The sequence below is a fragment of the Chanos chanos genome, chromosome 10 (genome assembly GCF_902362185.1).
Source record: "Chanos chanos chromosome 10, fChaCha1.1, whole genome shotgun sequence".
Classification (NCBI taxonomy): domain Eukaryota; kingdom Metazoa; phylum Chordata; class Actinopteri; order Gonorynchiformes; family Chanidae; genus Chanos; species Chanos chanos.
This window is the reverse complement of record NC_044504.1, coordinates 5,910,841-5,930,146: the sequence shown is the minus strand read 5'-3', so window position 1 is coordinate 5,930,146 and position 19,306 is coordinate 5,910,841.

Below are 19,306 nucleotides of genomic sequence, written 5' to 3'. Positions count from 1 at the left end.
AAAAAAAGAAAAGAAAAAAACAGGTCCGTGTGTACGTCACTCTGTTTTGGGTCTTAGCAGCTGAAGTGTCTAAATTATTTATGAGGACCGGCTTGTGTGCAAATGCTGGAAAATTGGACGGCTCTAGGGGATTCATCTCTTCAAATTGAAGACAACTCACAGGATTTAATTAGCGCCGTTAAGACCCAAGAGTATCTCTCTCTCTCTCGCTCTCTCTCTCTTTCTTGCTTTCTCGCTTTCTCCTGTATCCAAGTCTCTCAGTCAGTGCATGGATGGTATTAAATTGAGTAATGGTGTCATCCCTAATTACTAAACTAGTGACATAATACTGAAGCCTGCAAGTCAGAGAGAGAGAGCGAGAGAGAGGAAGAGAGAGAGAGAGGTGACTGAACAGACATTAAACGTGTGTAGACTATAATGGGAAACATCTTCCTTCCAAAGTATTGATCATTAAGTAGGCAATAAGATGCCCAGTTGTTGTTCTCCATCACGCCACGCAAAGCCTCGGTAACACGAAAGAGCCGAGCGCTATCACAATTATGGAACAAGACTCATAAACTATTGATGTTATGCTAAAGGCACCAGATTTCATAACTGCGGCAGGAATTATTGTTGTGAAATATGGAGTGATTTTGTCTCATTACCAGAAAGTTGAACCTAGCCCTAATGCGTGCGCTCATGCGTGTGTATGTGTGTGTGTGTGTAGTGTGTAGTTATGATAACACAGTCACACCAGCGAGCGTTGCTTGCCACATTCCACGACTAAAGCCCGTCTCACAAAATTTCTCTCATGCACATTCCTTCTCAGTTTGTCTATTTTTCTCGTCTGTCATCTGGTATGCTGCTGCTGTTGTTTCAGGCACGCAGGCTAACTGACACACTTTGACTGGTTATCACCAGATTCCCAGAGCTTATGTCTGTACACAAACATTGACTTTAATCAGAGATTCAAAAAAAAAAAAAAAAAAAAAAAAAAAAAGCAGTATCATCACTAAACTGCTCCGGCTTTTTCTATGTCCAACCTTCTTTTCTTTCTTTTTCTTTTTTTTTCTGTTTTTTGAAACTTTCACATGACTTGAAACACTGAGTATTCTCTCCTTTAAACTGTTCTCTTCCCACGCGCCTTTTCACGATGTTGTTTTTGAGACGAGGCGACGTGGATTGATGTCTTTCTGTCAAAAGCGACAGAAAGACAGTAGTAAACTGATGCGGGCCAAGTCTGACGAGCGGAAAAGATTGTTCTGGAACTTTGTGCTGACAGACGTTTCATTGCTTATAGCAATGCCTCTAATGACCTTTAACCCTTACCTGCTTTACACTCACGCGCTGTCACGCTAAACTCATGTGAAACGTCTTTTCACTGTACACACAGGTCAAAACAGCCGTTTGAACGATGTAAACGAAGAGGAAGACTGTTTGGCGGTAAAGTGATTAATGAGAACAGCTGAATGGTGATAGTGATACAGAGGCATAAAATCTTCACTTGAAGTTCGTGTTGTAATCTACCGTCGTACGGTGTAAAAGTTCAAAAATGCATTCTTTTTCTCTGTTCCCAGTCTTTGAACATTTGCACGTTTGTTAAACTTTCAAAAACTTGACATAAAAATGCTATGAACTACACCTCTACACAGGAGTCGACGTGTGTTAAGTTTATGTGAGTTATTGGTCTCGTATCTCATGGGGAATAGTTTCATTAAGCCGCCGTGGTAAATGTCATGATATTTCATGACCTTTTATGTCAGTGTTCATAGGGAAATGTCTGGTAAATATCTACTGATGTATTAGTCTGTACTAAGGGATTAGATTCAGCAGCTGTTAGCATCAATGCTAATCAGCGCTCACGTCAGTCCTACGCATTTTGTAAGTCTGTATGAGCTCTTGTAACTACATTACAATGTCTCTCACAATGCTTTGCTAGCCCCAAGTTATTGAAGTTTCTCTATTTATGAGACTTGAAAACAACCAGTGAGTTTTTGAATGACTTGGAGTCATTTTACTCTTCCTCTCCAGTGACAGGGGGACATTTTTTCCCTCCCTCTACCTTCCTCTGCTGTCTATTTTGAGAGTGAGTGACGCTCTTCACAGTTACTCTCTGAGAGGTTTATAACTTCTCCTGACTGACACTTTTAAAGCTTCAAAGAGTGACTGAGTGATGAACGACTGACACTAAGGAGACTGTGTCAAGAATCTCACACGCAAAGTAACATCTATTCAACCCATTTGGTGCTTCGCCCATAACAGTTTACGTTTCAAGCCTCTTCATCTACCTTCCTCTTCATCTGCCTGCTCGCACATACGGCCTTAGTCTTGTAAGGAGCTTAGGAATTGGCTCTTAGCTCGCCGCTATCTGTTCCCTGCCGAAAACAAACATCGAGGGACGAACTGTCATTAGTGTGAGCTCTCGGTTCAAATTATACATGGCTGACTCTGGAAACGTGATATTACGCGCACCGAGGATTCAAATTAAATTTAGCAGTTAGTGGAACAGGACCATTTTATGGGATCCGGAAGGATCCGTTGAGGATAATGGACTGTTTACGTACTGAAGTGGAGTCACTGGGGATCTGATTCTATTAAAGTAGTTTTGTCTTGAGATGCGTACGCTTGTGAGGCCGGACTCTGTGGCTTAAACTTTAGTCGTTTAAATGGCATAACCAACAGTGATGTAGTTGACGTGAATCAATATGTGACATGTTTTGCGTGAAACCCACATCACATTCACTGGAGGCAGCCATTTCAGTTTTATCAGTTCTCTGTTTTACTTTCACCAAAGTCTCCTTGTTGTTGCACCATTGAAGAACACCACAAAAAGAAGTTGTCTGAAGAAAGTTAAGAATGGTTAGGGTTAGAACTGGAGTTTGGGTAAGGGCTAGTAACTTTGTACCTATTCATACAACACTTTTCGTAATATTTCAAACGATTATAAATTGAACGTGGCTTGGTGTGTGTATCAAATAATGACGCTCGTCCACCACGTCAATCATCTCTTATTATATCTGACTCATGTCTCACGAGATCAGCTGACTCCATGATAAAAACTCTATGACTTGTGGGTTGTACTTGTTGTTGACGCTGTTATGGTCAGTACTTGAGGCTCTTGTATCATTGGACTAAAGGCAGTCAGGCAGTTTGTTTCCTACCGTACCTTCCAAGAGCTACATTAGCAGATATCACGCGCTCATGTTTCAATATGTCTAATGCATAGATAAATCCCTTAGTGCGTTCTTAGGAAGCTTTTTTAGGATAAGGTTTATCTCCTCAGACGGTTAACTGTTCTCCCACTGTGAAGCTCACCGCTAACTAAGCAGCTAATGTTATTTAATACGATTGGCTTTCTGTTTAAGCAGTCTGCCTGTGAGGCTTAAACGCTGATTCAAAATCAAACCAATAATACGTAAAAAAAAAACAAAAAACCACAAAACCTCATAATCTGCTGTCTAAAGCTGAAATAAACAAAGAGCGATTGGGCTTTTTGTTGCTGTTGTTTGTTTGTTTGTTTGTTTTTTTGTCTTGTTTTGTTAAGAAAGGGGGCGACATCTTGTATTTTAGGTGACCATGACAACATGACCATCAATCACAACAATGCACTCTATTCCCAGTCAGTAATTGTCTTTGGCTCCATTGAAATGAGGAAATTAGCTTTCATCTCTCGCAAAAAAACAAAAAAACAAAAAAAAAAAAAACCCACGACAACAAAAAACAAAAACAAGAACCGACTGGCATACAATTAAATAAATTTGCTTTCCATGCAGAGTTCTTTTTGATCCACTTCACCGTAAGAGCGAATTGATAGATTGCTCTCAAAATACATAGTCTTTCTGAAGCGACACGAACAAATGACAAACGAAAAATCATGATAATGAAGCTACAGCCATCTGACAAAAATATGAGCTGCAATAAACACACACACACACACACACATGCACACACGCAAGCCCATCATCTGTTGTAGCAGCAAGGTTTTGCTTTGATTGGACTCTGGGGAAAGCAGGTGACCTTTGCCAGAGCAGGTGAAAGCTGCTCCACCTTGGAATGATCTGTGACTGTATCTGCCAGCAAGCCATGGGGAAGGAGACAGGGAGAGAAAAAAGAGAGAGAGAGAGAGAGAGAGAGAGAGTTACACACAAGGGTAAAGAGCAGGAGAGCGCTACACAAGCTCCCAAAAGGCAGAGACACTGGATAAACTAATCCACTCTTGTCTTAACCCATAAAACATAACCAGGAAAACTGTCAACAGAGAGAGATCGTTTTCTGCTACATAACATAGTAAATGTATGGTCTTGTCTTCCCGTATCATTATACGCTAGTTAATCCCTTGTCTTTGGACGGCGGTGTGTTTTCCTCATGTGGGAACATTCTTGGCTTACGGGTCAGCCTCCCATGCAATTCCATGGGATGAGATGAAACTCAGGGAGGGAATGACAACAGACTTTATGGAACGACATGGGATTTTGGGAATGTGGAGACGGTTATCTTGTCTCATACTTATTGACAGTTAAATGAAGAGTCAAACCAGGTGACTTAGCTTACACAGAACACACTCACTCCTCTCTCTCTCTCTCGCCGGCATTAGACAGTTTTTAATGTGCAAGTCATTGCCTGCATTGTTTCTTTGTGCTTTCTGACCAGATTAGTAGGGCCAAAATCAGTGCAATTTTATGGAAGACAGTTGTAGAGAATTAAAATAAGTAATTCCAAATAAATATGAGGTACTGTTGATTTGTTTGTGGTTTGTGTGGGTGGCGTAAGCACTTTTCATTTAAGGTCGTGGCTTTGCCAGAATTCTGACAGAAGGTAAAAATTGAAACAGTGAAATAAAAACAGACAGAGAGAAGAAGAAAGAGAGAGAGAGAGGGAGAGAGAGAGAGAGAGAGAGAGACAAAGAAGGACTAATCTTTTTGAGCATGGGCAAGGAGCTCCTGGGAGCTGTGAGAGAGGATTGAATAGTTTTGTGTTTCACAACTCACTGTCAATTCTCCACTGACTTGCCACCAAATAGGGAGGATTAGCTTCATTATTCTCCACACTGTCTTTCAAAAAACTCAGTTATTGTTTTATTATGTTGTCTTTAACACTGTCCTAAATCTCTATTATAAACCCTTTACCTCATTTGAGAGAAATTTACTTTTGCCTACCCCCCAGAGTGTCTACACGCACGCGCGCACACACACACACACACACACACACACACAGCTTCCTCTTTGGCGCCAAATTAAAATGATGTTCACAAATTAATGGTAAGAGACAGGAACAGTTGTCTCTGTGTGTACGTGTATGTGTGTGTGTGTGTGTGTGTGTGTGTGTGTGTGTGTGTATATGTACAGGGAGCATGGTGTAAATATGAACATGATGTTTGGATTACAAATAACAGATGGTGATCTTGTTCCAATAAAAACTTGTGGGAATAAGTAATTCTCCTGTTATTACCAAAAATCCCCGAACACAGATGTTGGTCCACAAGCGAGAGAAAAAGAAAAAAAGAGGAAAATTGTAGGTAGACGTCCAGACATCCGTTCTCATCAAAGTTCTATGTTTGTTTGTTATGATCTAAATTGTTTTGAGGCAGATTTTGGCTATTGTGTATTACGCATCACAAAGCAGTACGAATGGAAGATGCTAGCTATGATCAATAACTATTCCCACCCAATAAACATTACTATTCTGTTTACTTAGATATATCATATTATTACACATTGTTGACTTGTTATAAAGCTCTACAGAAAAGTTACGCGTGCTTATGAGAAGTAGTAAGTCATTACATGGCTTTAGGTGAAGTAACAGTGCTATAAGAGAGCGTGAGTCATTACATGGTTTTATGTGAAGTAACAGTGCTGTAACAGAGAGTGAGTCATTACATGGCTTTATGTGAAGTAACAGTGCTATAAGAAAGTGCGAGTCATTACATGGCTTTATGTGAAGTAACAGTGCTATAAGAGAGCGTGAGTCATTACATGGCTTTGTGTGAAGTAACAGTGCTATAAGAGAGTGTGAGTCATTACATGGCTTTATGTGAAGTAACAGTGCTGTAACAGAGAGTGAGTCATTACATGGCTTTATGTGAAGTTACAGTGCTATAAGAGAGTGTGAGTCATTACATGGCTTTATGTGAAGTAACAGTGCTATAAGAGAGCGTGAGACATTATATGACTTTATGTGAAGTAACAGTGCTATAAGAGAGCGTGAGTCATTACATGGCTTTATGTGAAGTAACAGTGCTGTAACAGAGAGTGAGACATTATATGACTTTATGTGAAGTTACAGTGCTATAAGAGAGCGTGAGTCATTACATGGCTTTATGTGAAGTAACAGTGCTATAACAGAGAGTGAGACATTATATGACTTTATGTGAAGTTACAGTGCTATAAGAGAGCGTGAGTCATTACATGGCTTTATGTGAAGTAACAGCGCTGTAACAGAGAGTGAGTCATTACATGGCTTTATGTGAAGTAACAGTGCTATAACAGAGAGTGAGACATTATATGACTTTATGTGAAGTAACAGTGCTATAAGAGAGCATGAGTCATTACATGGCTTTATGGGAAGTAACAGTGCTATAAGAGAGCATGAGTCATTATATGACTTTATGTGAAGTTACAGTGCTATAAGAGAGCGTGAGTCATTACATGGCTTTATGTGAAGTTACAGTGCTGTAACAGAGAGTGAGTCATTACATGACTTTATGTGAAGTAACAGTGCTATAAGAGAGCGTGAGTCATTACATGGTTTTATGGGAAGTAACAGTGCTATAAGAGAGCATGAGTCATTATATGACTTTATGTGAAGTAACAGTGCTATAAGAGAGCGTGAGTCATTACATGGCTTTATGTGAAGTAACAGCGCTGTAACAGAGCGTGAGTCATGACATGGCTTTATGTGAAGTAACAGCGCTGTAACAGAAAGTGAGTCATTAGATGGCTTTATGGGAAGTAACAGCGCTGTAACAGAGAGTGAGTCATTAGATGGCTTTATGGGAAGTAACAGTGCTATAAGAGAGAGTGAGTCATTACATGGCTTTATATGAAGTAACAGTGCTATAAGAGAGAGTGAGTCATTACATGGCTTTATGTGAAGTAACAGTGCTATAAGAGAGCGTGAGTCATTACATGGCTTTATGTGAAGTAACAGCGCTGTAACAGAGAGTGAGTCATTACATGGCTTTATGTGAAGTATCAGTGCTGTAACAGAGAGTGAGTCATTACATGGCTTTATGTGAAGTTACAGCGCTGTAACAGAGAGTGAGTCATTACATGGCTTTATGTGAAGTAACAGTGCTATAAGAGAGTGTGAGTCATTAGATGGCTTTATGTGAAGTAACAGTGCTATAAGAGAGTGTGAGTCATTACATGGTTTTATGTGAAGTAACAGTGCTGTAACAGAGAGTGAGTCATTACATGGCTTTATGTGAAGTAACAGTGCTATAAGAGAGCGTGAGTCATTACATGGCTTTATGGGAAGTAACAGTGCTATAAGAGAGCGTGAGTCATTACATGGCTTTATGGGAAGTAACAGCGCTGTAACAGAGAGTGAGTCATTAGATGGCTTTATGGGAAGTTACAGTGCTGTAACAGAGCGTGAGTCATTACATGGCTTTATGGGAAGTAACAGTGCTATAAGAGAGCGTGAGTCATTACATGGCTTTATGTGAAGTAACAGTGCTATAAGAGAGCGTGAGTCATTACATGGCTTTATGTGAAGTAACAGTGCTGTAACAGAGAGTGAGTCATTACATGGCTTTATGGGAAGTAACACTGCTATAAGAGAGCGTGAGTCATTACATGGCTTTATGTGAAGTAACAGTGCTATAAGAGAGTGTGAGTCATTACATGGCTTTATGTGAAGTAACAGTGCTGTAACAGAGAGTGAGTCATTACATGGCTTTATGTGAAGTAACAGTGCTATAAGAGAGCGTGAGTCATTACATGGCTTTATGGGAAGTAACAGAACTATAAGAGAGCGTGAGTCATTACATGGCTTTATGGGAAGTAACAGTGCTGTAACAGAGCGTGAGTCATTACATGGCTTTATGGGAAGTAACAGTGCTGTAACAGAGAGTGAGTCATTAGATGGCTTTATGGGAAGTAACAGTGCTATAAGAGAGTGTGAGTCATTACATGGCTTTATGTGAAGTAACAGTGCTATAAGAGAGTGTGAGTCATTACATGGTTTTATGTGAAGTAACAGTGCTGTAACAGAGAGTGAGTCATTACATGGCTTTATGTGAAGTAACAGTGCTATAAGAGAGCGTGAGTCATTACATGGCTTTATGGGAAGTAACAGTGCTATAAGAGAGCGTGAGTCATTACATGGCTTTATGGGAAGTAACAGTGCTGTAACAGAGCGTGAGTCATTACATGGCTTTATGGGAAGTAACAGTGCTGTAACAGAGAGTGAGTCATTAGATGGCTTTATGGGAAGTAACAGCGCTATAAGAGAGAGGGACAGGCACTACTGAGGCTCTCCCACCCATCCAGTATCTCCCACAGCAGGAGACTCAATGGACTGATCTTCATTAGATTTAAAACAGGGCTAGGCTAAAGAGCATTCCAAAACGACTTCCCACTTCTTCTCCCACACACACGCACACACACAAACTCATACTTACACACACACACACACGCAGATGTTTTAACCTAAGTGGTAATATTCTGAATAGTTTTTATAATGTCTGCTGCAGTGTTGGCCCACTTGGACTAGCTTGTATTAATCTCTGCTATGAATCACTTGCTATGACTCTCATTATTCATGGCTAGTCTCAGACTGTATATGTTCCATTTTTACATCGTAAACACACCCCCAGGTAACTGTGTTCTCACACTTGACCTCCAGCAGAATGGGGTGGGGTGGGGGGGTGGGATGTGGGGGTGAGGGGGGGGTCGCTGTGGTACTGTGCAGGTCAAAAAGCACTTTACTACCCACTTAAACCGTGTATAATTCCAGATTCTTCATTACTGGTACAGTTGGGTTCCAGTGTATTCATTTATGTTTGCATTAAATGAAACATAATTATGTAGTCATACTGTAAGCACACAGCTATTAAGTAAGATTAACATACAGACTGGGTGCCATTTAATTTAATAAATCAGTCTCTGATGTTATCATTCAATGGAAAGACAACACAGTTTGCCATCTGCTTCACTTTTCAACCAGCTGGAAAGTACTTCAACAATGAACGCCTGTCCGTTAGCAATACATCCAGCTCCACAATTATTCCTCAATCTCAAATGATATATTTAAGAGTTTATGCCGTGGAGAGGGTGTCATTACTAACCGCACTCCTACGTTAGATCCATTCAGGCACCAGTTGTGAGCTTCATAAAATGTAAAACAAATTCAAAAGCTGAACTATTTTCACCTCAGCCACGCCGACTATTACATTACTTGATACCCCCCCCCTTGCTTTTTAACAAAGCGTTTAGGAGGGTTCTCTCTCCTTCCTCTCTTGTGGTTAAAGTTGGGATTTGGACGTGAAACAGCTCTGGGTTCACGCGGAGGTTGCCCCCTTGTAAATCTGTCGTCACGGCGACGCACAGTAGAGCCGGCCCGCTCTGATTTACGCCGTGTTGGAAATGATGGACAGGCAGTCGTTTTGGCTGGCCCGGCCCGACTCCGCGGCTGGGGTCCTCACAGCCAGGAAGGAGAGACGGGTGCTCCCCTTTTTTCCTCGCTGAGAGAGAGACAGAAAGAGAGAGTGACAGAGAGAGAGAGAGAGAGAGAGAGAGAGAGAGAGCGAGGGAAAATGAATGACGGTGGAGACACGATGAAGCAATTCCCACTAGTTAATGGTCTGGTTAGTGGGGGGGGGGGGGGGGGGGGGGGGGGACTGGGACCCAGACTCTTGGTCTGAGCCCCACTCAAGCACTGTCTTGGCACTCTTTCCGTAGGAGGGGATGAAAGATGATGTCGTTTTGGAGGTAATATTAGCAGATAGGGGAATATATTGGGTGAAATACTGGCGTCCATCCCCAAGGCCTTAGTTCTTACCAGTTTATCACTGGAAAACAGGACTGAATCCTCGTCAGCCAATCAGTTATTTATCGTCTGAGAGACCAAAAAAAATGACAGAGGAGAAGGAACCCCTCTAAAACCAGTTTAGGTTCTGAATGGGGGGTAAAGGGTCAGTTAGGAGGAGGTAATGGAGACTGAAAATAATTGGAGGAGAAGGTGGTTGAACGGTTGATGGTGTTTGTTCCAGAGAGGGGCTGTATGAGGAAAGGGTTGAAGGACGGTCGAATGTGGGCGTAAGGTTGGTAGATCAGGTGATCTGGCTGAGGTTGGACCCGTGAGATGGAGTGTATAAAGTAGATTGACGAGAGGCTGAGAATGAGTTGGACTTGGTTCTGTGTGTGGATATGTGTGTGTGAAGGGGTGTGTGTGTGTGTGTGTGTGTGGGGGTGGGGGGGGGGGTAAATGGGGTGAAGGGTCTGATTTATGAAGTCTGACATAGGTCGAGATTTGTAAGGAAACCACCGTAGAAACTAGACAATGACATATATTATGGTATTACAACGTAAGAATTAGACAGTCTTCGACCTTTGTTGAGAGAGAGAGAGAGAGAGAGAGAGAGGGAGGATATGACGTCATTCAATTGTCACATGGGAAAATTGTTCACAAAGCCCCTAGCATGCCTGTTGATTCAAGGATATCGTTTTGAGACTAGACATGGACGGCAATTAAATTCAGCAGACCGACCACAGCTTGCAGAAGGGTTATGTCACACACACACACACACACACATACACACACACACACACAGAGAGAAAGAGAGAGAGAGAGAGAGAGAGAGAGAGAGAGAGAAATGGAAGAAGAAAGGGAAAGAGACAAGGGTTCAAGTCGGCCAGAGAAATAGAATGAGCCGTCAGTGCCACCCAACAATTCCCCAAACGAATTATGCTCACTTGTGATCTCCTTAAATTGGTGTCGGCGCAGAGAGAGAGAGAGAGGGTGAGAGAGGGAGAGAGGGAGAGAGAGAGAGAGAGAGAGAGAGAGAACGGCAGTGCACTATGAATATGAAATCTTGTGCTAATGTGTTAGCCTGGCTGCTAGCCAGCCGTGGAACAGAGGAGTGGAGCCAAATTCCACACCAGAGAGATGTCTGACAGAGGTAGTGCTGTAATTTACTGGGAATCAATGGTGGTGAAGGGAAGGGGAGAGGGTGTGGGGTTGTGGGGGCATGAGGCTCTTGGGGGCCCTCCCCATAGAAAATTATGAAAAATTCTAAACACATTTCCTGCAATTTGACACAGTTTGCCAAAATAGTCAAACTGTCTTAAAAACAATAAAAGTTAAAATGCCGAACAAAGTTCAGTTTACCTCGGCACATTAGCATAACTACGGCAGTTTTAAACCAATTTTAACTCTGCGGTGTTAAACATCTCTCAATTATTTGGCAATAATATTCATCATTACGGCACTGAAAGAGGCTATTCGCACATTTTCTTCCACTTTTAGGTTTCAAAGGCGAAAACAAAAAGAAGATGGCTAATTTGCTTTTACTAGGGGCATTGTATGACACCGAACCGTTCAGCATGTGTTCAGCTTAGCCTCTAAATATACTTGTCTGTATTTGAGAAGTTTAGCCTTGCCAGTTGTTGACTTCACACATAAGTCTTAAATTCCGAATGAAAAAAACACTGTTTGATGTACAGATTGGTTTGCTATCTGATCAGTAATGTGGAAGATTGGTATTGTATGTGTGAGTGAAGCTGCCTGTGTCAGACTGAACAGAGTGCAATGGAGTATGCTGCCTTACAGGGCAATGTGTTTGAGTGAGGGCAACAGGGTGGGTCGGTCTTTGTCATTTATGATAACCTGAGATTTTACATGTAATAATTTAATGTTATTTTAAGTATCCTCCTTGGTATGAAATATATCAAGTGGAAATAAATATTTGGTTTATGTCTTGTTATGTTAATCATTCTCTCTCTCTCTATCTCTCTCCCTCTCTCTCTCTCTCTCTCTCTCACTCTCTCACGCACACACACACACACACACACACGCATTGTCTCTCGATCACTAGTTTCACTAGTGTTTGGCTCCTGTATGAAAGATTTTCCCATCTGTCTAGGGGGTGCTGTTGAGCTATATTCAGACTGAAAGGGAGAAGCAGAGAGAGAGAGAGAGAGAGAAAGAGAATTTTTTATTTCAGAGCAGAGGTCACTGTGTGGCACTCTCTCTCTCTCTCTCTCTCTCTCTCTCTCTCACACACACACACACACACACACACATGCACAGGGTATTGTTTTGATGAGGCTAGAACAGTTTTCCCATGGTCCAGAGAGTGAGGAGAGAGCAAAACTGCCCTGTATGAACACACACAGACCCTTCCTGACATTCACTACCTGTTCCTTCCTCCAGTCAAACAATCACACTGTACCCTCTGCCTGTGTGTGTGTGTGTGTGTGTGTGTGTATACATACCAAACCAAAGTGCCTCCTACTGATTTGCACAAATGTTGTTTCTCTTACAGCATTTGTCAAATCAACCACTGACACTGCAGTATGAAACCATGGAACCTTCTAGAAATTATGTATCGGATTCACCTACGGGTAAATAACTCCCAGGTAAGCTGAGTCCATACATGATTCTTTAACTATGGCTTTGGAAATCATTTTTAGAGACAAAACAGAATTGGTGTAGTTTGGTATAACAAATATTTAATAGTCCACGTGATCACTTTTTCTTAGAAACATGACAAATTAGATTATCTTGTATTATCTGCTGTCATTTTGACCTTGAAGGTTTCTGTCATATCATTCACAGATTAGAACCACGGTGCTCATGCACTCGCTCATATTCTTAATCAGGCCGAGCCTGTTCTCACTCAGGTCCAGCTCCAGAACTACCAGACTGACAACAGTCGTTTATCAGAAACTATAGACAGGTTGGCTTACACTTTGCCCGAAAAAAAAAAAAGAAAAAAAAGAAAGAAAGGTTAGATAGTACTTTGCCAGCAGTTCTGGGTCAAATACATATTTAGAGTAATTGGCCTTGTCCCAGTTAGCACAGATGCTGCGTTTCCCCTGTCCATTTTCTTGTAGCCACAGAACTAAGTGGGAGAGGAAGGGTGAAAATGTACCTTTGAGTCAGCTACTTTTGGGCTGTTGCGTGGAGCGTAAGAATTCGAGAATGATGAGGTAAAAGTTGCTGAATTTAGAAACTCATTCACAGACTTTTAGGGTTTTTGTTTTCTTTTGTCCTGTTCTGTTTTATTTTGTTTTCCTTTTCTTTCTTTCTTTCTTTCTTTCTTTTTTTTTTTTTTTGATCTTTGGGTATATGAAAGCTTTACTCAGGTCAACTAGACATCAGGTATAAATTGTTCGTGTGACACCTTTGGTTGGACACCATTCCATTGTTTCGTATCTCAGCTTACACCAACAGTCAATGCAGAACAAGCCTGTTCATGAGGCGAGAGTCTTTGATTTAACAGCCATCCACTGTTGTTGATCTAAATTGTAGGAAATGCCTGATGGTTTTGGATCAGAGACAGCACAAATCAATAGTTTTGCTTCAGTTCTACTCTGTATCGGTTTGCTTGTCAAGAACATGAATCTGGATGTTTTCTTCCGCGGTGTACTGTGCAATGAGTTTGATCAAGATTACAACAACAACAAAAAAAAAGTACCTCCTGTTTAACTGAGCCAACTGCAGCTTGTTTTTTTTTTGTTTTTCTTTTTCCCCATCTCTAAAGCATCCATCCTGCCGAGCCTTGTTGGATGAAGCGTCCGTGTGTTGAGTCTAAGTGGAAGACTCCAATGTCTCCCCTGGTGTTGGGCTTGGTACTCCTGAATAAACAAGCTGAGGCCTCACTCTCTCTCTCAGTCTCTTTGAAGTGTCCCATCTCGGCCGAAACGATTCAGACGATCACTCTCTTTGACACCAGGAAAAAAAAGAAAAAACAATAAGGTCTGTGGAACATTTTTTCAACAGAAGCCAGCTCTCCACCCTTAGAATTCTGGCAGTGTGAATCACTGTTGGATGTCATCCACGGTCAATAAGAACTTCTTAAAGTTTTAAGTGTAACATTTTTTAAAAAAAGAAAAGAAAAAAAAAAAAAAAACACGAGAAAGCGATGTATTGTGGAAAGGATTGGAGTTTTCTTTTCATGTACCTCGGAGTCCAAAGAAGGAATTTTCTGTAGTTCAAATTCAATAATACGGAAGCAATATCCAGTCTCTCGGTTACAAAGATCTGAAAAGATTACATTCTCTCTGGTTTTTCCCTTTCTTTATGAGGAACTTGACTCAATTTCTTTTTCCTTCTCTCTTTCTCTCTCCTTCTCTTTTCCCCCTTTTCTTTTCTTTTTTCTTCCATTGCACTGATATTCTGCAGGCCTCTTCCTCTCCCTCGTTCTAAATTTACTCCAGCAATGCAAACAGTTCTGTTTTTGAGAGAACGAGTGATGTTCTAGAGCCATGTTTAGTTTTTGTCACTCAACATGATCCTCCATTTACGACGTTATAACCTCAGAAAAGAAATGTATTTGAATCCAAGAGTAAAGTTCAAACACCTGGTTTAGGCAAACAAGTCTCACCGCACACCTTCCTCTGATTTCACTTTGGGCATTGCAAGGTGATGTGGTTCAGATATTATTCCTTTAAACACGAGTGGAAAAAACGAATCATGTGTTGTCATGCAAAAGATTAATTTCTCTTTAAATCATGTTGTTTATTTTAGAAATAGGAGTCCTCATGGCAAAGAGGAGAGTAATGTGGAAAAGAAGCGCGATAATGAAAACCTAACTTCCCCTCTTATTTTATCGCTCCTCGATTCAGACAAAAGGCTCTTAATTGCTGATTCTCAAAATTATTTCCCCTCAAGTGACAAACTTAATTAAGATCCGATTATCTTTGACAGTCACATTTGAAATGGAATGTGGATAAAAAAAAAAAAAAAATGCTTTCATGACAGAGTTTCAACTGAAACGAGTCGTGTGTATTAGCACTTTCAACCCCTCAATGACAACACAATGAAATGACCTTGTGTATATATATATATGCATGGATAAGAGTTGAGTGACAGTGTTTGACAGGGGAAATTGAAGCTCTCTATGTGCTCCCGTTCACCCCACTTAATTAACTCCTTAGTCTGAATTGTTAAAAAGCTGTTTGGTTAGTTTAGGACTTTTGAGACATGGCAGTTAAAGTAATTTGGTTAATACGAATGACTCCATTTCTTAATTTTCACCCTCATGAAGTATAACAGATCAAGGTTCCATGCCCCACAGTTCCGCTTAGACAAAAAAAAAAAAAAAAAAGCACTTTAGCTAAAAGACACAATGAATAAGTAATAAACAGTAAATGTTTTTGCTGAGCGGGCAGTGTACGCTAAAAGAATGGGGCCTTTTGGCCCTGGAACCCATTACCAAGTCGAAGGGAGAGGGAAAAGTAGAATGTGGAAAAGGGTTGGGTTGGGGGGGGGAGGGGGGGGGGGGGCACTAAACTAAATACAAATGATCAAAACACCATTTCCTACAGCATTCAATTTCAAAGCTAAGGAGAGCTTGTCTTGGCTTAAGGTGAAAAATGGTTGAGAATGCTCGCTGAACTGTACATACGGCTCACACACTCCTCTCTCGCAGATGCACAAGTAGACACACACACACACACACACACACACTTGTTGAGCGTGTTCAACATGGCTTGTTTTTTTTTTTTTTTTAGAGATATGTCTTTGATCCGTTTGATGTTTCACCTCGGCGAGGTCGTAGCTGGAATGTCCAAGGTTGGAAAAACGCTCTACAGGCCCACAGAGAATTGACAGTATGAATAGATCCATTCATGAAAAATGTATGACTTTACTTACCTGGACACTACTTAAAAAAAAAAAAAAAAAAAAGTCTATCCCGTTCGGGCCACCAAGTATGACATTATGATTTACGTTTCCATATTTTGTTAAACACTGCTCTACGCAATATAAATGACTCAGGGCAAGGGCAGTTTGTAAAGTCTGAAATGACTTAAATTTTTACAGAGGGTTCTTTTATGTTTTTTTTTTTTTTTTTTTTTAATTCATATAACACCACGAATGTTAAACAGATGCTCAAAGGCAAAGTTATATCTAATGCTATATGCTGTAAAATTATTCAAAATCAATCAGTGCCACATTTGTCTGAGTACCTTTTATATATATGCCTAATACATTTATCTACATGTTATGGATTTAAAGCAGCTAGGCATTGGTTTTGTCTTGTCTTTTAAGTGTAGTATAATTATGCTGTCAGCTATGTCAGTAATGATTTATGCTAATGAGTCATAGAATATATTAAGACTGCATCCCTGAATCTGTGTCTGTCTCCTCAATATTCTTTTTTTTTAAATAAAAAACTAAAGCTTTTTTTTTTTTTTTTGGTATATGATCGAGTGATTGTTGATGTAAATGGTTACTAATGCCCTTAGATTCTGGATCTTTCAAGAGGGAAATGTGGCTGAATTAAACTTGCATTTCTCAAAGCAGTTCTATAATACCCTTTTTCGGTGAATATAACAACTATACATCATTAACCTAGTTAATGCACAATGGGCTGTTATGCAGCCTGTCCGTTGAGACGTGGATATAGAGTGTAAAGGCGCTGTTCTCTTTAACGTATTTAGGTTGACCAGTCGTTTTGTAACCGGATAATAATGTTCTCTGTGTCATGAACGCAGGTTGTTTGGCAGGTGTCCCATTCACACAGTACAGTGAAGCAGAAGAAACCCAGGAGAGGGGAGGTGTCTCTCTTTCCTAGATCATTCATGGATAATAGCAGCCCTCTCCTCTTCTTTTCTGTCTCAGCCAATCAACTCCCAACTTCTCTGCAGCAGAGTCTGCGATCCGGCGAATCATCCGTCTGCCTCCCGCCGTGACACGCCCATATTTGCAGCGTTCCCACTTACCATGACGACTATGACTCCGAATCATCGCCTTTACGCCCTCAATCTATTTTCATCACGTCCTCTTTCATTGCAGAATTGCATCCTTTTCTCATCTTCTTTCTCCCCCCCCCCCCACGTTTATCCCTCTTTCTCTTTTCTCTCTTTAGTCTCTCTAAAGAAGCTTTCCCACAGGGCTTTGACTCAACAAGACTAAAAATCATTCACCTGCATATCACAATAAAATAATAATAACAATAATAGTAAATATTTCATGATAAATAAGATTTATCTCAGCCAGTTTTTTTTTCTCAGAAAGATCATGCAGCTAGTTCACATTTATTGATCATAAAAAGTTACATAAATAAACAAATACATAAAAAAAAAAAAAATAGCGCCTACGTCTATATATCTTGATATTTCGTGTCTGCAGGGAATTGGCATCGAGAAGAGAATGAGGCATGTTTGTGAACTCGTCTTTCTCCCTCGGCTTGCGAGGAGAGATAATCAGAGTTTATTTGAGAGACTCTAAAAGCCATTTCTTCTCATCAGTGTCAGGTGATAAATATGCAAAGAGGAGGTAGGAGGAAGAGAGAGACGCCTTCACTGTTCGTGGGTGGTCTTTTGCGTTTGAATCAACTTCAAAATGTAATGAGAAACTAACAACCCGTTTTTTTTCAAAATGGAACAAGAAACAGACGGGAGGTAGAACTAAAAGAAAAAAAAAATGCTCTGCTAATTCTTCACGTTTCTCTAATGTTTGTGTAGCGTTGCGGGGACGTTTTGATTTTCGGCTGGCGTAGAGGCTAGCGTAGCTATGCGGTTACGTTGGGTTTGCCGTCTGTGCCATAATGGGTCTACGGTTACATTATGACGAAACTGAACTGCCACGTTGTGTTTTAGTGCAGTGCTGATCAGGCCACACCACTCTGATTAGGAGTGTTTACACTGGCCATCTGATCCAGAGTGACAATAGAACTAAGCCCGGCGTTACATCTGAATCAAAACACTGTCTTAATGAGGAACAGACTTTTTTTTTTTTTTCCCTACGACTTAAAATGCAACACCTTTAATCAGTCAAGACACACCTGATTTAAAAGGCCTGCTTTGCTTTTTGTGTCTTCCCGTATTCCATCTGTTTTTGTTTTTTTTCTTTTCTTTTCTTTCTCTTCTACATCTGCAGGGGACTGGTGAGGTATTTTTAAAAAAGAAAAAAAAAAAAAAGAAAGAAAAAATTCAGAGGGCAGAGGAGGTGTACACCGGGATTCGGCGGTGCCAAACATATGTGGTGACCTTCATTGTTTTGCTTACAAAACACAGGAGCAGTTTGATGAAGTCATTGGGGAAGTGGCTAACGTTACAGAGTGACACTGATATGAAAAGCTTTGTGTAAACAATCGAACCAGTATAATTCATTATTCGTTATAAGCTTCACAGTTATTTCCATTACCTAATATTTCCAGCTACTTCTGTTTGGAGTTTCTGAAAGGCAGAGACGACAAGAGAGAGGTGTGTGTGAGAGAGAGAGAGAGACAGACTTTAACACCCTTTATTCTATTAGTAGTAAATAAAAACGGGGAAAAAGGTATGAAGAGCATGGTCAATGCACTGACATCACTATAAAACCATTCAGTGAAGCTGCTCTTTTAATTGTACGAACTGAACCGACAGACAGAGAAAGAGCGAGAGAGACAGAGAGAGAGAAAGAAAACGAAACAGATAAGGATTACAAAGATGAGGAATGTTTTTGCATTTCCACATCAAGTTATGTTGGATGAAACATGGCCTGTGACTTCCAATCTAAATGTCTAGAAATACCCAAGTGTGACTCTGTAATGGTCTGTGAGGGAGAGAGAAAGGTCAAAAATGTTGAACAACCATTCCAGAGCCATACCAAGACCATAAAATAACTAGCCACTCAAAAACTCTCAATTTAGTGAATGACTGGGTGAAAAGATACAAGAGGGGAAAGCTTGTAAGGAGAATTTTGATTAGTGTTTCATGGGGTCAGACCTGTTCTGAGATCAGATCATTTTTACAGAAGGGCGAAGGCTTTGGATGAGAATGGGAATAGGCTAGCGGGTTGATGTTGGGTTAAAAGATTTTTAATATTATTTTAGACGATTCCCTTCTTGGAACAGTTAGACTGATGTCAAGATAACTGCGTGTTTGTCAAACATTACGTAACTGCAACAGTTCCAAAGAGGAAATGACAATACGATGGAAAGATAAATACATACCAGAGATTTCACCTCGCCTACCTCTGTTTGTCAGTTATCTCTCTCTCTCTCTCTCTCTCTCTCTCTCTCTCTCTCTAAAAGAGCATTTTAATATGTAATGTGCTGTGAATAATATATTTGCCATATCAGCAGTTCTGTTCATCAGAGAGCCGCTTGCTCTCTCACTCTGAGTGGGTGAAAGAACAGCCCAGACCAAGAGCTTCCTTGTGTGTGGGAGGA